The following is a 15,834-nucleotide window of genomic DNA, read 5'->3' on the forward strand; positions in this document are numbered from 1 at the left end:
GCCCCATCAACAAGCAGTTGGGCGTGACAGGATCCGGGTCAGCGAGGTCGGAGGAGACAACCTAATGGCTTTGAGTTGAGGATTCCCTCTACTTCAATAAGGACTGTCATTAACACTTCCTCTGGCACAGTCTGAGCTCCCAAAGTGGTACGGAGGGCGTTCTTTACAGATCTCACTTCTCGTTCCCAAGAACCACCAAAGTGTGGAGCATTAGGTGGATTGAAACGGAAAAAAATCTGTTCAGCTGCAAGTTGGTCTTTAACTGCAGGTTCTAAGGCACAGAAGGTTTCATGCAGTTCCTTACTTCCTCCATTGAAATTGGTGCCCTGGTCTGAGAGAAGTTCATAGGGCTTCCCTCTGCGAGCAATAAAACGTCTGAGTGACATCAAGAAAGAATCGGTATCCATGTTGGGTAGAAGATCGAGGTGGATAGCACGAGTAGTGAGACACTTGTACAGGATGCCCCACCGGTGTCGACTGTTTCGGACCTATGCATGTTACTGTATGTCGTCCTACTTTAACATGCATAGGTCCGAAACAGTCGACACCGGTCGAGTAGAATGCAGGTCGGAAAAGCCTCAAACTAGAAGGTGGTATATCAGCCATTCTTGGTACTTGTGGTCTGCTTCTCCACCTTTTGCAGTCCACACAGTTGTGCTGGTACTTCCTAACGGCTTCTCTGCCCCTCAGTATCCAGTATTTTCTGCGCAGCTCTGCAAAAACACGCTCTGCTCCAGGATGATGCAGCTCGGTGTCATATTGCTGAATTAGAAGCTTGGATACTGGGTGCGAGGATGACAGAAGAATGGGATGCAGCACTTCCTGGCTGAGGCTGTCACATCTTCTAAGCCTACCTCCAACACGGATCAAGCCTGATGACTCATCATATTCAGGAACTAAGGTTAGCAATCTACTGTTAGATGAGAGCGGCTTAGCAGATTTGAGCAGTGATACTTCTTCAGGAAAGGTCTCCATTTGTGCATGCCTCAGGAGGGTCAATTATGCTTCATGGTAGTCACCAGCGGTGAGTTGTGTGTTGTCGGCCGCCCCGTGTAACTTCTGTGTGGTTGCCTCCAAAAGAGCTTGAAATGTTTTAAACTGCAGGATGTCAGGTATATTTGAATCAGTTGAGCTGGCTGTAAAACCACAAAACACAGTCCTCCTCAGTTCATCATTTTCTTTGGGGCCTGAACCAGCTGGTGCTTTAGGCCACTTGTCAGATGGCTGTAGGAGAAAGGAAGGTCCATGACTCCATCGGCTCACTCCTATGAGCTGAGTCAGTGTTTTCCCCCTTGTGATATCATCTGCTGGGTTAGAGGCTGAGTCAATGTAGTGCCAGGCTCAAATGTCGGTGAGTTCTTGTATCTCTGCAACTCTTGTACCTACAAACACTTTATATCTGCAGGAGTCAGACTGCAGCCAGTTGAGGACTGTGGTAGAATCAGTCCAGTATACCACCGCTTGGATCTTGATCGTGAGCTCTTTAATTAGTACTGAACCTAACTGCGCCCCTGTTAAGGCTCCACACAGTTCGAGTCTGGGTATGGAAAGTTGCTTTTTTGGTGCCACTCTGGATCTGGCTGCTAAAAATGCCACTTGAACCTGTCCATCACCACTGTCGGTCAACAGGTACGCCACAGATCCATACACACGTTCCGATGCGTCACAGAAGACGTGGATGGTCCGGCTGCTATTACTACAGTCTATGTTGCGGTCGGTGTAGCACCTGGGTAATGTTACCTTTAACAACTGAGGAAGCTCTTCTTCCCATGATCTCCAAGCCTGCAGCAAATCTTCAGGGAGATTGGGATCATCCCATCCTCTCTTCTTGTCCCAAAGGCGTTGCACGATGATCTTGGCTCTTGTGGTGTATGGAATGATGTATCCCAAAGGATCATACTGTTGGGCAAGAAGACGATAAATGTTACGCATTGTCAATTCAGAGCACTCACTTTGATGCTGCTTGTAGCGGAGTGTGTCTGCTTTGCACTGCCACAAGAGTCCAAGAGTCCGCTCTTGAGGGTCAGCTGTCTGTTGTGTGAACCACAGTGTACTGTTTTCTGACCGAGATTCCTTTGGCAGGTGTTCGATGACTGCAGGAACGTTGCTGGCCCATTCTCGGAGTTCAAATCCACCTTGCTTCAATAATGTGTGCAATCGATTTACAAGCTGCTTCGCCTGATATTCTGACTGGAGACTCTGTAGACAATTATAAACGTAGAAACAGCGCTCTACTGACAGGCGAGCATTCTCATCAGGTTCTGTGTGTCTTTGGACATGAGTCTGGAGTGCAAAGGTGGCGCAACATGGACTGCATGTTGTGCCAAAAGGGAGTACTTGCCACTCATATATTGTAGGTTCTTGGTCGACTTTAACATCCCGCCACAGAAAGCGAAAGAATGGTTTGTCCTCTTCAAGCAGGCGAACTTGGTGAAACATTCCTTTCACATCACTGCTGATGGCCACTGGATGTTCCCGGAACCTCAATAGAACTCCCAATAGGCTAGCTCCAAGCGTGGGTCCCGGAAGGAGGTGGTCATTCAGGTTCTGTCCATTGAATGTGAAGGAGCAGTTAAAGACTATTCGGTTTTTACCGTTGTGCTGCACCATGTGATGGGGGATGAACCACGAATAGTTGCTCTCTTCTGCCTTGATTGGAGAAATGGCTGTGACGTAGCCTGCGTCAATGAGTTTGTGGATTTCTCTAGAGTAGATGACAGCCTTTTCATGGTCTTTCACAAGTCGTCTCTCTGTCGCACGCAACTGAGGCAGCACCGCTTCTTTGGTTGAATGAATCAATGGAATATTTTGTTTCCATAGTAATGGAGTAGCATACTTATTTACACCATCAACCATTATCCTGGTGGTCTTCTGTTCAAGAATTCGGACTGCCTGGTCATCTTGCTTTGACCTGGTGATCAAACCCTCACTCCTGTATGGTAAGATATCTAACTGCCACAGCCTCTCCACATGATTAAGCAACTCTGATTCTGGAGGAGTGCATGTGGTAAAAAGGCATTGCTGTGTGGACAGTTGGTGGTTCAAGAGGCGTGTAGGGCCTTGTAGTGTCCATCCTAGTCTGGTGTGAACCGCTGCAGGTCCGCCTGGAGGGCCAAGACGTACTGGTTCCACTGGAGTGACCAGATGGGGATTATCCGACCCAATCAGCAGTAGCGGCTGGGCATCGTTGATGGTCTGTAGTGGAATGTCTTTCAGGTGGCGATACTTCTCCTGCAAAGCTTTGACTGGATATGTGTGGCTGGCTAGATTCAGTTCTCTGGCAGTAAAAGCTTTATTAATCTTGTAACTCTTGCCTGGTTGTGATGCAGGAGATACTGAGAAGGATACATTTGCTCCGTGGATGGTGCAGACTTCTTGCCGGACTGTACGGAGGGCGAGGTCTTCAGTCTTCCCATGAAGGCCCAAGTAAACAGCAGCATCATTTAGGAGTATTGTGCGCTCTGACCCGTCATCCAATATTGCGTAGGTCTCAAGTACCTTGTTGCCGCTCTGGAGGATGACTCTACTCAACTTGAGTAACACTTGATGGCTACTGGCTGGCCGATCAATGTACATAATCTCTGACACAGAACTCACTAAACAAGTGCTTGATTCAGGTGTTTGGAGTTTACCAGTTGCTGTGGCATTTTGGCTGGTATTGACCTGGTGCAGGACATCCAGGTGCTTCCTTTCGCACTGCTTGCACTTGGCTTTGAGGTTACATTTTGCTGCTTGGTGTTCACGTCCGCATCTCCAGCATCGATGGTTTTCTTTGATCCACTGTGTTTTCTGTTCCACTGACAAGAGTTTAAAATTGTTGCATTGGTTCAGATAATGCTGTACAGTATTGCAGAAGGGACAGTATTTATTCGGCTTATCTTGAATTACCTCTCTCACTGAATTAATTGGAGATGTATCTGATGTCTCTCTTGACTCCTTAGACTCACTACCATGAAGGATAGTAGTGGATCTCTGTAACTTGTAGTCAGGACGTCGACTCTTGGGCAAGCTTGTCTCTCTCTCGATGAGGTGCTACTGTGTTGGTCGCCACTAATTTGAACTCGCACTTCATATTCGAGCCAGTCAGCCAAATCAAGCAGTGTTGGAATGGGAGTATTGATGGGGTTCACAAATCTATGGAAGTTAGCTCTTAGGTCCTGTGGCAACTTAGCTAAGAGGCGAGAAACATGTGACCCACACCTTAGTTCTGTCCAACCTTGGCCTCCTAGTTGATGTAGCATCCCGACCAATGCACGAACTTGAAGGGCAAATGATTTAAAGGCTTTAATGTCACCATTCCTGATATTGGGCCCGTCCATCAGTTCAGAAATCTTCTTTAGTGCCAACTGCTGTGGTTGACCATACATCTCTGTAAGTGCCCTCATAGTGTCTGTAAATGGGAATGGACTGTTACTGTATGAGTCAGCAAGAAGTAATGCTTCTTCACATTTGAGATGGTCTGTGAGAATTTGAAATTTAAAGTGCTCTGGGGCATTGTATGGTAGTAAATTGTCAAGGGCTAGTTTAAGTCTTGCAAACTCACGAGGGTCCTCTGACCTAAAGTCTGGGATTGTGGGTTTAGGTCCCCGGTAGGCATCTAGACCGGGCGTTCTGCTTAATGGAGTCTGACGGTTTGGTAAATGATATAGCAGGTCAGGTGAGTATCTGTGTTCCCCTTTTTTACTGTCATATACATGGTCAGGGGGGTTATTGTCATTATAGGGGCCTCTATAATCAGGAGAGTAACCTCTTTCGCGGCCAAAGTAGCGGCTTTCGTAATGAGCTCTTGGACTACCTGGTCTATAGGGCTTAGCAGGATGACTGTATTCATTACTGCTGGATGCATAACTTAGATGGGGTGGATGTGTGCTATAAGGGTGATGGTATTGGACATCACGTTGATAGGAGCGATCATTATAGCGCACGTAGTCTTCCTCATAAATCGGGTGGTACTTGACATCAGACAATATTTGACTTGGCACAGATTTATATTGTGTTTGTTGGATATCGTTGGACTGGTGGTGGGCTTTACTGTGTGGTGGACAGTCTTTGTTGTCATAGTAAAGCAGTGGTTGACACTCATTGTCGGTCACCCCAAAAATTGTATTGAGAGTAAGGAGTTGAACTGCCAGATGTGGCTTGTGACTCAATGTGCTCTGTGACTAATCCTGCTTCCTGCAAGCACTGCCTTAGATCCTCGACTGTGTCAGGTCGGTTGCCTTGTGGAGATGGGGAATCTTCCCTGCTCACCGGTGGGGCACTTACTGGCTGACGTGGGCCTTGATGACCACTAGATGGCGTCGCCTTACAAGTATGTGCTGGTGTTGTCGATATTTCTTCCCTTTGGCGTCTGGACCGCGACTGATTCTGTGAGGAGGCTGTGGGAAGACTGTGGATCATGTCTGTAAGATGTTTGACATCTTTGCGCAATTGGTCATTTTCCTCCCTCATGCTCTGGAAAGATCTGTGAATTTCTGGAGAAGACATTCGTCTGGCCAGCTCATCACCAGGGACGTGATACCTCATAGGGCAACTGATCTCGTAGTCCTGAAGATATGATGGCGGCTGTCTTGATCTTTGTGGACGATCCATATCTCTAGGCTTTCTCTCATGTGGCCTGAACATATTGACTGAAGTGATTGCTTGTATCCGGCTCGAAGGACCAAAAATTGTAGTGACGAATATGACTGGTTAAATATGGATTAGCAATCACTTCAGGGTGTCGGGTCAGGACAGCAATTATTCATTCAGGTGAGTGCAGGAGAAATAATAGATTGTCCAAGTCCAGATTTGCAGGTTTAATTGTATATTGAGTTGTTCGTTTGCATTTGTGTATGTGTGTGGTTTCCTAAACAAACAAATACAATTATTGTGAATTAACTAAAGTGACCACAATACAATTGAATATAGGCACAAGCATGCAACATGGCTGTTAAATATACATTACTTAGCTGTGTATACACAGTTTACATAAATCCACAGAATTTGAACATCCCAGCCCTAAGTAATGTAATAATTACTAGAATGTAAATAGCATCACAACAATAATTCTAAATTGTCAATTGGGGCTAACCAACATGTCCAATGCTACAAACAGGCCCCAATCAGGGTATGATATTTAGCTAGCAGTTAGCTTGTGAACCTGATGCCAAACAGCCATTAGACAACAATAAAACTGACCAAATGAGTTGCAATATAGTTTTAAGCACAAAACAGGTTATATTAAAGTGTATATAAAGTAACTCACTTTGTATTGACGCACACTGTCAATTAAACAAATGACATCGAAGTTCACCGTAACTTTCAGAGCTTGCTGATATAGTGATGTGTTCAATGCCCCCTCCAGTGTCATAAAAGTGAACTACACTCAAGCAACTCAACGACACAAAAAGAAAACAAGCGTTTCAGCGTTGTACACATATATTGCAATATTGCATATATACACAGTATCTGCTGCTGCTCACTGCTCCCCTTGCCTCCCAAGGGGTGATCAAGGGTGATGGGTCAAATGCAGAGAATAATTTCGCCACACCTAGTGTGTGTGTGACAATCATTGGTACTTAAACTTTAGCTATATATATATATATATATATATATATACATATATATATATATATATAGAGCACCAAAGCAAGTTAGAAGGGCACCAATGCAAACATTATTTTCTTTTGAGGCAAGATGTGTATGTATATATATATATATATATATATATATATATATATATATATATACATATATATATATATATATATATATATATATATATATATATATATACATATATATATATATATATATATATACATATATATATATATATATATATATATATAGCGAGAGAGAGAGAGAGAGAGAGAGAGAGAGAGAGAGAACAGCAATATTACCAAGTTTTATTAAAGCCTCAGGAGACCAGCCCTTACAATGCGATAATAACAGCATCAAGATATATATATATATATATATATATATATATATATATATATATATATACATACAGAACAGCAATATTACCACGTTTTACTAAAGCTTCAGGAGACCAGCCCTTGGTCTCCTAAAGGTTGAGTAAAACTTGGTAATATTGCTGTTCTGTATGTATATATATATATATATGACTTGGTACCAGCCCTTGGTCTCCTAAAGGTTGAGTAAAACTTGGTAATATTGCTGTTCTGTCTTGGTGGTCCTTCTTACTCAACATATATGGCATCCGAAAGACTTTGGAATTAACCAGTGTGTTTTCCCTGAGAGGAAGACTGGTTAAGCGCAACATGGAGCTCACCCATCGGCCTCGACAGCCACATCATGTGGCATCAGCGGCAACATCGCTGAAAACCACCCTCCCCTCTTTGGAGCAAACGTCATCATCATACTTCGAAGGACAGCTAAGAGAGAAGTGCAAAATTTTAAATAAGCTGCAGAGAAAAGACAGGATTTTTTTCAATTGTGTTGGAAGTCTCTGTTCACCAACACATATTTTGCTTATCTAGTATGTCATTACACTATGTCGCTATTATTGCAGCAAAGTGACTAATGGTATTGTAGGCCATGGTCCAGAAATACAGCCCCCATGTTATTAAATGAAAAAAACATGCATTAAAATTGTGTTTATGAACAAAGAGTAAATAAACACTGTGAAACATTCTGTTACATCCAAGTAATGTAATTTTTTTTCAGAACTGAAGCCATTTTCAAAAGAGGAGAGAAAAACAAAAGTATTTTCCGTCCCAAAATAGACACCCATGTGACATGGTAAAGATGTTAGATGGATAGCTGCACTCTCAGTGCCACCTGTTCTGCTGTTTATTTATTGACGATGCTTTGTTTTCTGGGGGGGAAAGCGAGCTTCCATGCTGGGTAGAATGTGTCGTTTTATAAACATTGATGTCAAACAAGGAGAAAATTCCACACTTTAAAAAAAAAAAAAAAATGGACAAATGAACATAAAATATTCAACAACAGTTCCCTGTTTTGCTTTTTTTGAATTGTGCATCCCAGTGTGTTCAGTGTGCAACTGTGTCTTGATAGCTAAAAATCAGAATTTGTGATGACGATAATAAAAAAGCATATGAAGGATATGGCTTTCATTCATCCATTTTCCATTCCAAATTTTAGCATGCGAACTGGTTTTTAGCAAATTTTGCAGCTAAACACCACAGATTCATATAACTTAATACTTGACACATGTTAACATTAGCATTCCAGAATGCAACTTTTTTTTAGCCAAATTTACAGCTGAACACCACAGAGTCATATAATTTGGTACTTGACACTTGTTAATATTAGCATTCTCACATGCTAACTATTGTTTTGCCAATTTTACAGCTGAACACCACAGTCATATAACTCGGTACTTGACACATGTTTATGTTAGCATTCTAGCATGCTAACTTTTTTTTAGCCAATTTTGCAGCTGAACTCCACAGAGTCGTATGCCTTGCTAATTGACACATGTTAACGTTAGCATTCTAGCATGCTAACTTTTTTTCCCCAATTTTTGCAGCTGAACACCACAGAGTCATGTGACTTGGTATTTGACACATGATAACATTAGCATTCTAGCATGCTAACTTTTTTTTAGCCAATTTTGCAGCTGAACTCCACAGAGTCGTATGCCTTGCTAATTGACACATGTTAACGTTAGCATTTATAGCATGCTAACTTCTTTTCCCCAATTTTTGCAGCTGAACACCACAGAGTCATGTGACTTGGTATTTGACACATGATAACATTAGCATTCTAGCATGCTAACTTTTTTATAGCCAATTTTGCAGCTTAACACCACAGAGTCAAATAACTTGGTACTTGACACATTAACGCTAGCATTCTAGCATGCTAACTTTTTAGCCAATTTTGCAGTTGAACACCACAGAGTCATATAACTTAGTACTTGACACATGATAACGTTAGCATTCTAGCATGCTAACTTTTTTTATAGCCAATTTTGCAGCTTAACACCACAGAGTCATATAACTTGGTACTTGACACATGTTAACGTTAGCATTCTAGCATGTTAACTTCTTTTTTTTTAGCCAATTTTGCAGCCGTACTTCACACGTTAACGTTAGCATTCTTGCATTTTAACTTTTTTTAGCCAATTTTGCAGCTGAACACCATAGAGTCATGTAACTTGGTACTTGACACATGTTAACATTAGCATTCTATTATGCTAACTTTTTTTTTTTGCCAATTTTGCAGCTTGACGCCACAGAGTAATATAACTTGGTACATGACACATGTTAACGTTAGCTTTCTAGCATGCTAACTTTTTAGCCAATTTAGCAGCTGAACACCACAGAGTCGTATGCCTTGCTAATTGACACATGTTAAAGTTAGCATTCTAGCATGCTTACCTTTTTTTTTGCCAATTTTTGCAGCTGAACACCACAGAGTCATATGACTTGGTACTTGACACATGATAACATTAGCATTCTAGCATGCTAACTTTTTTTTTATAGCTAATTTTGCAGCTTAACACCACAGAGTCATATAACTTGGTACATGACACATGTTAACGTTAGCATTCTAACATGCTAACTTTTTTTTGCCAATTTTGCAGCTGAACACCAGAGACATATAACTTGGTACTTGACACATGTTAACGTTAGCTTTATAGCATTTTAACTTTTGTTTAGCTAATTTTACAGCTGAACACCACAGAGTCATATGACTTGGTACTTGACACATGTTTACGTTAGCATTCTAATAGGATAACTTGTTTTTTTTTTGCCAATTTTTTCGCGGAACACCACCGAGTCAAATGACTTGGTACTTGACACATGTTTACGTAAGCGTTATAACATTTTAACTTTTATTTGACTAATTTTACAGCTGAACACGACAGAGTCATATAACTTAGTACTTGACACATGTTTACATTAGCATTTTAACATGCCAACTTTTTTTTGCCAATTTTGCAGCTGAACACCAGAGTCATATAACTTGGTACTTGACACATGTTAACGTTAGCTTTATAGCATTTTAACTTTTGTTTAGCTAATTTTACAGCTGAACACCACAGAGTCATATGACTTGGTACTTGAGACATGTTTACGTTAGCATTCTAACATGCTAACTTTTTTTATTTTTGCCAATTTTTTCGCGGAACACCACAGAGTCAAATGACTTGGTACTTGACACATGTTTACGTTAGCATTCCAGCATGCTAACTTTTTTTTATTGCTAATTTTGCAGCTTAACACCACAGAGTCATATAACTTGGTACTTGACACGTTAACGCTAGCGTTCTAGCATGCTAACTTTTTGGCCAATTTTGCAGCTGGACACCACAGAGTCATATAACTTGGTACTTGACACATGTTAACGTTAGCTTTCTAGCATACTAACTTTTCAGCCAATTTAGCAGCTGAGCACCCCAGAGTCATATAACCTGGTACTTGACACATGTTTATGTTAGCATTCTAATATGCTAACTTTTTTTTGCCAATTTTGCAGCGGAACACCACAGAGTCATATAACTTGGTACTTGACACATGTTAACGGTAGATTTCTAGCATGCTAACTTTTTTTTTTAACCGTTTTGCAGCTTAACACCACAGAGTCATATAACTTGGTACATGACACATGTTAACGTTAGCTTTCTAGCATGCTAACTTTTTAGCCAATTTAGTAGCTGAACACCACAGAGTCATATAACTTAGTACTTGACACATGTTTACATTAGCATTCTAACATGCTAACTTTTTTTGCCAATTTTGCAGCTGAACACCAGAGTCATATAACTTGGTACTTGACACATGTTAACGTTAGCTTTATAGCATTTTAACTTTGTTTAGCTAATTTTAAAGCTAAACACCAGAGAGTCATATGACAGGGTACTTGACACATGTTTACGGTAGCAATCTAACATGCTAACTTTTTTTCCGCCAGTTTTGCAGCGGAACACCACAGAGTCATATAACTTGGTACTTGACAAATGTTAACGTTAGTATTCTAGCATGCTAACTTTTTTTTTTGCCAATTTTGCAGCTTAACACCACAGAGTCATATAACTTAGTACTTGACACATGTTTACGTTAGCATTCTAACATGCTAACTTTTTTCTGCCAATTTTGCAGCTGAACACCAGAGTCATATAACTTGGTACTTGACACATGTTAACGTTAGCTTTATAGCATTTTAACTTTTGTTTAGCTAATTTTACAGCTGAACACCACAGAGTCATATGACTTGGTACTTGACACATGTTTACATTAGCATTCTAACATGCTAACTTTTTTTTTTTTTTGGCCAATTTTTTCACAGAACACCACAGAGTCAAATGACTTGGTACTTGACACACGTTTACGTTAGCATTCCAGCATGCTAATTTTCTTTATACAATTTTGCAGCTGAACACCACAGAGTCATATCAATCAATCAATCAATGTTTAATTATATAGCCCTAAATCACTAGTGTCTCAAAGGGCTGCACAAACCACAACACAAACCACTATATAACTTGGTACTTGACACGTTAACATTAGAATTCTAGCATGCAAACTTTTTTTAGCCAATTTTTGTAGCTGAACACCTCAGTCATAGAACATGGTACTCGGCACATGCTAACAATTAGCATGCTGATCCTTCTAGCATGCGAACATTTTTAGCTAATTTTACATACGTACGCTTCATTGTCATATGACTTGCACTTGACAAATTCTAATTGTTAGCATGCAAACGTTACCATATAAGTTTGGCTCACACATTTAAGCAGCTTATACATTTCAGCATTGGCAGGTAATTTCTCCCAAAATTACATTTTGTAGTTTTTTTTTGTGTAATTGTTTTATTTTGTCTTGGCCCAATAAAAAAACAAGCTGCTGGCCACAAATAGCTCCCGGGCTGCATTTTGGACGCCCCAGCCCAAGCCAAAAAAATGCTGCACACTAAATATGATGCATTCACTTTAATGCTGCAGTACATGCACTGTGCATTGAAGAGTTTTATAGACTATTTTTACTTCCTCCGAGGGACAAAGCATGACCTTTAAGATGAACTCTCCTCCCCCTGGCTATTATTGTGACTGCGCCTGGCAGACACAATAAAGTGATAAGAATCCTTATGTATGGCTTTAAAGGGCAGTGGGGGGTGGGGACATCGTCTGTCCTGTGCCGGTAACGTTCAAGACGTTACAAGTCAAATTTACGGTTGCCAGTCCCTGGCAATGTAAAGTGTAATCGGAAAGTATTCACAGCGGTTCACTTCTTCCACATGTTGTTATGTTACAGCCTTTTTTTTACAAAATGGAACACTTTTTTTTTTTTTTTTGTGAATGAGCACAAGTGCCTGTTTAAATATTTCCAGTTTCAATGTACAAAATAACATTTGTGATCAAATTAAGAGGTTAATTAGATGTGTTATTGTCTTTATTAGCAACATGTATTAACAGTGATTAGAGCACAATCATTTAAAGCAGGGGTGTCAAACTCATTTTAAATAGGGGGGCCACATGAAGAAAAATCTACTCCCAAGTGGGCCGGACTGGTAAAATCACGGCACAATAACTTAAAAATAAAGACAACTTCAGATTGTTTTCTGTGGGAGAGGGTGTAGTCAGCGCTGCTTGCAAGAGGAAAAGTCACCACCGCTGTCCATGGTACTGAGGGCGAGCACCATCAGGCATGTGCTGACGGCGAGACACAGCTGGCAAGTGATTAGATTTCAGAGGTGGTACGTGTTAATCTAATCATCTGTTGTCTTTAACAGTGAGCGGCCGGGAGCAGAAGAGATTGAGGATTGGTGAGACTGAAAAATCTGGAAAAATTTAGGGATTGGAGAACTGGAAAACATTAAACCTTTGTTAACCTTGCACAACTGGCTTCCAGCGTGTATATCGGTGAGACCGCGAGTATGCAAAGCTTACATTTTCTTTGTTTAAAAATAGAACAAGCACATTTTGAAAATGCACAAATCATAATGTTGTTTTTTTACACGTACGTGTTGCGGTTAATAGTATTATATCTCTATTTGTTGTTGTTTATGCTTTCTGAATAAATTATGTGATAATGTTCATCAGTTAACTCATCAGTGTTAATTTTCAATCTATCAAGATAAACAAATAATATCAAAATCAAATTACAGGATGTTATTTATGTGGTTTGCTCATTTTCATCGACTGGTGCTCTAACATCATGTGGTTTATATTTTGTACATACAGTATGTAGCATAATCTACAAAGATACAAATAATTGCTATTGCGACATCTAGTGGACACATTTAGAACAGCAGTTTCTTTCATTCCAAAATTTTGGCTCATTTTTATACTTATCAAACTCATCCCGCGGCCCGGATAAAACCTTTTCAGGCTGTACATTTGACACCCCTGATTTAGCTGAGATAGGCGCCAGCGCCCCCCGCGACCCCGAAAGGGAATAAGCGGTAGAAAATGGATGGATGGATAGATTTAAAGTTAAAAAAAAAAAAAAACTATTTGAAGACATTGACCTCACTGGAAAACAGTAATATCTAAAGGGGATGTATATGTATGTAAATATATGAACGTATATGTACAGTATGTAAATATACGTATATGGTCCACAGGCCATACTTTGCAAAACCCCTCCTCTAACAGCATTATAATGTGATTTATGGACATAAACTGTCTTAGTCTGTGTTTAGAGAGCCTTTTAACCAAAATCCCCCAAGACTTTTAAAACATTACTGAATTCAAAGCCCTTCAAAGACTTGCAGGTGGTCCCAGATGAGGTGAGGTGACACCTTCTTACTGACTGTATATTTTTGGATACACCTTTTGTGTAGAGTGAAGACATGCAAGGAAATAAAGTTTTTTTAAACAAAAGAGCAAACGGGACTTTGATCTCGTTCTTGGGTACAAGGGGGGCATGCCGGTGTGTGTGTGTGTGTGTGTGTGTGTGTGTGTGTGAGTGCGTGTGCGTGTGCGTGTGTGTGTGTGTGTGTGTGTTCTTTTATCTCTACCCTTCTTGAGACATCAACACGGAAAAGTACTTTCTGTGTGAGGACCGGTGAATAATAGATGGATAGATTGATGGTACTTTATTGATTCCTTCAGGAGAGTTCCTTCAGGAAAATTAAAATTCCAGCAGCATTGTACAGAGTTGAGATCAATTAAAAAAAAGTAAAAAGTAAATAATGGGGGTTTAAAAGGAAACAAAATATAATATGTATGTAAATATATGAACGTATATGTACAGTATGTAAATATACGTATATAGTCCACAGGCCATACTTTGCAAAACCCCTCCTCTAACAGCATTATAATGTGATTTATGGACATAAACTGTCTTAGTTTGTGTTAAGAGAGAGTGTTTAATAAGTTAGGACATAAATCACGGTCCCAATACGGAAAACCATTGCATATAATGGAGAGCCAAATACTAGAGTCTGTGAACATTGCTCCAAAGTCAAGATTTTTTTCGTTGATTTAAAGTGCATACAAAAGTAAAGATTGACAGGTGCAAAGGCAGGAATGTATGATAAAAAAAGACGACAGCTATAGAAGGACTTCCCTATTCATCCCCGAAAAACCCGCCATGTAAACAGCTGGTTTTACGGTTTCCGGTGCTGACGTAAAACAACACTACGGTACTAAGATTATAGTGGCCATTAACAGTTGGCTTCTACAGCTGTGTTGCCCAAAGTGCGGCACAGGGGTCATCTGTGGTTTGTGACTCCTTTGTCATCGGCCTTAAGCACATTACAAATAAACAAAAAATAGAAATCTCATTTGCACCCCTGGTGGTGAAATCTATTAAAATGAGGGTGGTCCCAAACAGGTGGCATTTTTCAAATTGGCTGTGTCGGTTTTAACATATGACAAAACAAGTGTGTGTAAGAAAAATGTGCCTCTTTGACCAAAATTTATTAAAATAAATAAATAAAAATGTATGTAGAGACATACTGTAATAACTTGAAGTAAATAATGAAGATTAAAAACCAATTACCAACAAAAAATTCAACAAACCTTTTTTTTTAATAAAAAAAATATTTTTCTCACAATGTGTTGACTTTTTTCTTATAAAATTTGGAACAATTCACCATATTATTTCTGTTGTCTGTAATATCGCAATATTTTCTAGTAAAATTATTACTTGTTTTATGTAAAATTATTACTTTTTAATGTAAAATGATTACCTTTTTAATGCAAAACGGTGACATTAGTCATATAAAAATCTGACTTTTATCACAATATTGCCAATGTTTTTGTTGTTCTTGTAAAACAGTGACATTCCGATTATTACTATGATATTGCCAAAATTGTAAAGATTTCTTGTAAAATTGTGACTTTTGTCAAGTAGAATTACGACTCTTTTCATAAAATTGACAACGTTTTAAGCTTTTCTTGTACAATTGCAACTATTATCGAGTAAAAGTCCAACCTTTGTCATAATATTGCACAAATGTTTAGTTTTTCATGTAAAATTTGGACTTGCTTTGGGTAAAATTACAACTTTTATTATAACACTGCCAAAATTCTAGGTTTTAATTATGAAATTGTGACCTTTTTCTTGTGAAATTCCAACTCATTTTTCACAACAAGCTTTTTTATATTTGCATAGTATGTATATTATTAATGTTGTAAATACACATCTTCATATATCTAGAAGATGTGGTCCTAAAGAGGTAGGCATTTTTCAAAAGTGTGCGTGTGTGTGTGTGTGTGTGTGTGTGTGTGTGTGCGTGCGTGCGTGTTTGTGTGTGCGTGTGCTTGTGCGTGTGTGTGTGTGTGTGTGTGTGTGTGTGTGTGTGTGTGTGTGTTCGCCTTTCAAATGTATGCATGCTGGTGGGAAAATGAAAAATGACAATGAACTCCAGATATTAATAATGACTTCTCGGGTTGTGCTGCGGCACTGAGCC

Source organism: Nerophis ophidion, linkage group LG08, assembly GCF_033978795.1.
Source record: "Nerophis ophidion isolate RoL-2023_Sa linkage group LG08, RoL_Noph_v1.0, whole genome shotgun sequence".
NCBI lineage: Eukaryota > Metazoa > Chordata > Actinopteri > Syngnathiformes > Syngnathidae > Nerophis > Nerophis ophidion.